This window comes from Falco punctatus (assembly GCF_963210335.1).
Source record: "Falco punctatus genome assembly, chromosome: 3".
In the NCBI taxonomy this organism is placed as follows: domain Eukaryota; kingdom Metazoa; phylum Chordata; class Aves; order Falconiformes; family Falconidae; genus Falco; species Falco punctatus.
The window spans coordinates 102515559-102521558 of record NC_137582.1 but is presented as its reverse complement, the minus strand read 5'-3'; the positions used below and the strand labels follow the sequence as shown (position 1 = coordinate 102521558).

The following is a 6000-nucleotide window of genomic DNA, read 5'->3' as shown; positions in this document are numbered from 1 at the left end:
AAATATATCTTAAAACCATATGACAAAACCATTTTGGAACAATGATTTTGTTATGTGTTTGTAGAGTACATATCACATTAGAAATTCAGGCTCCATCCCAGACTTCTAGAAGGTATTCCAACACAAACAAATGCAACAACATGCCTTCTGCATGAAACAGACTGCAACACTTTGTGGTGATTCTTGACATAATTACATTACTACACTTAGACAGCTGAGAATATTATATACACTTTATCAACAAGAACACATTGCTATTCATATCACAGTTTTCATTTGTTAAAACCCCCCTGACACCAATGTTTGCTTTACAATGTAAAAGCAGAAATATTTTTATACCTCTTCGAGTCACTGTTTTTTTTAAAAAAACACCGTATTTTTTATTTAGGAAAGTACAACTATATTTGTCACATTCCCTCTCCCACCACAACCAATCAACAACATTGCTGTCCTTCCCCAAATGCCGCTACAGAAGCTCTCTACTGCAAAAAGAGTGCAGCGCCCAAGCAGCAAACACCCTGACATGATAGCGTGTGGGCTGGAGCTGCTGCAATAAGGAACCTTTGGGGAGCTCTGCACTAGAAACTGTAATGTGCAGGAAGTTTTACTGATTATACATAGAAGCGCAAAATCAGAAGTATATTTTTTTTGGACACACTGTGTCTGCATATTTATTTGTTATATTTCCATATCTACATCACAGAAGAATTAATTGCCCTTGCACCTTGTATTCTTATAATAATTAAAAAAAAAATTCACTCATGCTGGTCAGAGATAACTTCAATGACACTGCTATTCCCCTAAATTAAATGCTCCAACTCAAAAGTCTATGCCAGCCTATTCTAAAACTTTACAATGCTACTTTCCTTCAGCTATTCACCACGTTCCTGCTACCATGTCAGAGGAACGGTGACTAAAGCATCCGCACATTTTCATTGCTGCTGATTCTGCTTTAACAGTAACACTGAAGAAACAGCTAGGACAGCGGCTACGGGAATGATTTGTAGCTAATTTGCCTGGGGCATGGGACTCTAGTCCCAGGTTTAGTAACAGGTTCATAGTAACGCAACTCTTAAAACTATTCCAAAGGGATATATCAAGGTCAAAATACTGCTAGTGTACTTCAGAGCTTTTTTACCAGTCCTGAAGTGCTGCTTTACAGCACAACCAAAACAGCAGCCACGAAGAGTTTTCATCTGTCCTGCACTCACAGTGACAGACTGTGAATTTCCCGAGGTAACAGCGGAGGGAACAGTAAGCCACAAACTGCAGCTCTTTATGGGATGTTGCATTTAACTAGAACTGTGAGAACACCTGAAATTTCAATACACACTGAAAAAATTCAGTTTATTCCACATCCCTGCCTTCCTGAATTTGTACCGCAGAAAACAACGCATGTTCCAGCACAAGAAGAAAGAAGCCTTTTTGATACAAGACTCTTGACCACTCAAGATGGTATTTTGTTCTTTAACTAGCTCTTATTTCCATTAAAATCATCATTAGCAGAAAATCATCCTTCTGTCTGGTGACATACCCAAATTACTTCTGCAATATCATACCTCACTTCAGCTGTTTTCAGACACACAAATATATATTAAAAAAAAAAAACCCAACATTAGGACAGACAACAGGAGGAGGACTCTACCATATTCTTTTTATTGAAGATGCTACATTATAACAAAGAGGAAAAAACCCCTGGAAGTCACTTGCTTCACACTGGTTAACTACAGTTTTAGCCTGTCTTAATCAATCCAGAGCCAGTAGTGAGCAACCAGGATTTGCATTGCGTCTGTCGGTCAGCCTGCAGTTAGAGGACGTAAGAACCAACGTAACACCCTTCACACTGAGGCAGGTATCAGCCAGCAGAAAGAACAGCAAAAGCTTTATTCCTCTTAGGGATGAGAACCTGCCAGTTAGCCAGTCAAGCACAAAGGACGCTCTTTAGCTCGAGCAAAGAAACATAAGCACACTTAATTCATTTAAGAACAGCTAGATATCTGCTCTAGCCAGAAGTAAGCAGAGTAAGTGAAGGATGAAAGCTGCTCATTACCCCACTTACAAGAGACATTTGGGCTATAATATTTTTTTTTTCCTGCCTGGGCTACCAAACAGGGAATCTGCAATGAAAGCTCTATTTAAGAGCTTCACTCTCAGGTACATGGCACGCACAGAGAAATCCACAGGGCTACTCTACCAATGAAGAGCTACAAAGTCATCCAGATCAGATAAACCGTGCTTCAGTAAGATCCCGAAAGTCTCTCAAAGCTGGAGTGCAGTTCATCTCACCACCTGCACCTTTTATAAGCATGTGTGTTACCTGGTTTGATATTCTAAACACTCTCTAGATGCATTTAATTATAATCTCACTTAAATATAGTTTAAAGGTAAGGAAAAAAAAAAGGGGGGGGGGGGGGGGGAACAGCTTCTCTTGCTGAGCGGTGAGGAGAAATCTGTATTGCAAAGCACCAAGGCATTTTAGGAATTACCCCAGCACGCACTAAGTGGAACAAGGTGCTGAGGGACCTAACAGAAAGCTGGCACCACTGCCCTCCACAGAAATAACATCCCCCCAGTGACCAGTACAGTCCAAGACAGCTTTCTGGCATGCAGAGATATTTGGTACATGCTTGAATTGTTAAGTTGGATAAAGAATTAGACATGAATTAAAAAAACAACACACACACACACACACACCAAAAAAAAAAAAAAAAAAAGAGGGTTATAGATGCATTTTTAGTATTAATTCTATAATTTGTACACTGTATGCTGCTCTGACTTCCTTCACTTGGTGCTTGCTGTCTTAGAGAGAATTTTTACCTTTAAAATCACTGTAGCTGTGACCTACCACATTACGGACACTTTTGTAACACTACAAATGAGAGACAGCTATTAATACTGAGTTTGCTTTTGAAACTAGAAATCTCTCCAGCACAGCTTCACAGTAATAGATTGAAAAAGTCTATCCTGTCTGAAAAGTCCAGAAATTTTTACACAATAAAACAAGGAGATACTTATCTTAGTCAACACCAAGCTACCTTCAGTTCCTGACGACATTAGCTACCATTTCTCATAAACCCTTTGTGGACTTTAAGAAACCTCATCATATAACCAAAACCGTTTTAAATCCACTCGTTTTTAAATCCTTCTCCATTTCATCCAGTTTAGAAGACTCCATACATACCCGTTATTGATGAAAATGCACAGAACAGCATCACATGTAGCATTAGCACACTGTTCCATCAGTAACACTCATCTTTTTATAAACTGATTACCCTGCAATCTTTAGACACAGTATGGTAACACAGGTACTTGAAGGCTACTGCAGAGAACGGGCATATTTAGTGAACATGACAGTGTGAAGTTTCCTGTGTCTCAACCTCAGCACTAGTTACCCCATCGCAGGCAAAACCTAAGGCAACTTATATCCAACTTCTATCCAACTCACGGATTTATTCCCCCAAGAGCCCGAGTGGCATTTCTCTGCAATTCAGCTGCAGAATACATCAGTCAGACAGCACTTCAGAATACACGCTGCTTTCTATTACAAGTTACTAATAGATACTATTGCTTTTACTCCATTAAAATATCAGTAGTGTTTCAGGCTAAACCAATTCATATTTACAGGACTTCTCTCTTTTCTGAATTTCATCTTTTCCCCAGTGGTAACAGCATCAGGTCCCCTTGTAAAGAGCTCTGATTTTGTTTTAGTCAAAATGGCCAAATTCATCAATACACAAGGGTCTTCACTGAGGGGCTTTCAGACAAATACATTTAGAAACTCCAGAAACATTCTGCCTTTCACAACTCAGTAAACAGCAACCGAGACCTAGTGAAGTTACCAAAGACAATTTTGTGAGCAAGTTGATACTGTGCCTGATAAAACTCAAGTATGAATGTGAATCAAAACCGTATGATAGTTGTACTTGACCTTGTTGAGCAGTTCTGTATACAAGCTAAAGTTTCGCAGCAAAAGATGAAGCCCTGCCCAAACTCCAGATACAGCATGAGTACCTGTAGCAGTATCCAATTATTACAATGAAGTAATTGAGATGTAGTCTTTTTATTTTCAGAACTTCCAAGTGAAGTACTGAAGATCATATCTGGGTCACATTAGTACCCAAAACTGTACCCAAACCTCTATGGCTACACCCCTAACTTTTCCAGACCCCTACCTGCTTGAAACAGCCATAAACTATACACAGATAAACACATTATTTACAATCTAGAAAACTGTATAGAATAATTTAAAAATTGGTCAAGAAACAACCAAAATTCTCTTAACTTCATTGCCTGGAAAATTAAATCTTCAAAGAAAGTGATTCTGGAGCCTGACAACTTCTATTAACTGGCACTAAACAAACAAAAAGAGAACAAACAGAAGTTACTTCTTTTAAATACAATATTCTATCAAGATCTAAATTAAAATCAACCCATAGCTTCTCCCTTCAATTTCTCCTGACTTCCCTCCTCTCATATTTTATTTGGAGAGAAAATGTGAATATTCCTTTTCTGTTTAGCCCACCACATACATTTTTACCTAGTTTTCTCTGTGTGCTGGTTTGGGCTGGGATAAAGGTTAATTTTCTCCACAGAGGCTGCTGTGGGGCTGTGGTTTGCTCTGTGCTGGGAACAGCGCTGATAACACAGGGATGTTCTCGTTATTGCTGGGTGGTGCTTACCCTGAGCCAAGGGCTCCTCTGCTCCCCACCCGCCCCACCGCGAGCAGCTGGGGGGCACCGGGTGCTGGGAGGGGGCACGGCCGGGACAGCTGCCCCCCCTGACCGAGGGGTGTCCCAGGCCATGCGCCCTCATGCTCAGCATGTACAGCTGGGGCAGGAGGAGGAAGGGGGGACATACGGAGTGATGGCGTTTGCCTCCCCAAGCCCCCGTCAGGCTGGAGCCCGGCTGTCCTGGGATGGCTGAGCCCCTCCTGCCCACCCGGGGGAGTGGGAGTGGGGAATGGGTGTCTCCTGCTGCTTCGCTTGTGTGAGCAGCTTTTGCTTCACTTACCAAACTGCCTTTATCTCAACCCCTGAGTTTTCCTGCTTTTACCCTTCTGATCCACTCCCCCATCCTGCAGGGCAGTGGGTGAGCAGCTGCAGGGGGCTGAACTGCTGCCCGGGGTCACACCCCAATGTCACTATCTGTCTGATACTTCTAGAAGATGCTCAGATGTGTGTTCTTGTTTTCCTTGTAATTGGTCTCACTAGTTCTCTCAGACTAATTTGTCTAAATTTTGTCCATTATGTAAGCATATAAAAGGAAATGAAAGAAGGTGCACACAGCACTCCACATAAAATCCAATCAATAAACGTAACTTTCAAAGAGCGCTCAATCCCACACATTCATGCTTAAGTATGTGTGGCAAAAAAACGTGTACCAGTCCTGCATTGCTATAGCGACTGCAGCACACCTAGTTTTTCAAGGGCTACATGCAACCTAGGTACTGTTAATTAGATGTTGTAACATAGGTAGAACTTAGAGCCTCAGGAGGAAACCTGGGGAATAATTGATGAGAAAATTAATCTATGAATTTCTTCCAGGCTGAAAACACAGTAGAGTGCAAAAATAGAACGCATGTCAAACGAGTGCCTTGGCACAAGAGATGTAGCATATCAGGTCTGAGTAACAATAATTACTTCCTATTAAAAATGTTTCTTTGTTATTTTCACATTTGTCAGGTCAAATGCCTTTTTTCATTAAGCCTCTTCCATAACAGCAAAATATTGACATTAGATGTCCAATACAAATATTTTTTGAAATACGAGTATTTTTAGTGTATTCCAGGCAAATCTGGCATTACTTACTGTAATACTATCATATTAAAAACAGAAAAACAACTAGGAGCAAATAGGCAGTGTTGCAATACTAGAAAGGAAAAAGATTTCCTGCAATAGATCAGCTGAATGACTTTTATTGTAAACTGATTGTGCGTTCTCTATGACGCATGAATACCCAATATTGTAAGGAAAGCACAAAGCTAGCTTAGGCAGGAGTACA

The 6000-nt window shown here is 40.7% G+C and overlaps 1 protein-coding gene across 2 annotated transcripts in view; it reads right to left on the bottom strand.

Annotated features, from left to right (window-relative positions):
- Positions 1-6000, bottom strand: part of ATP9B (ATPase phospholipid transporting 9B (putative)) — a 167025-nt gene that overhangs the window by 42428 nt on the left and 118597 nt on the right. The gene's annotated exons all lie outside the window — the stretch shown is intronic.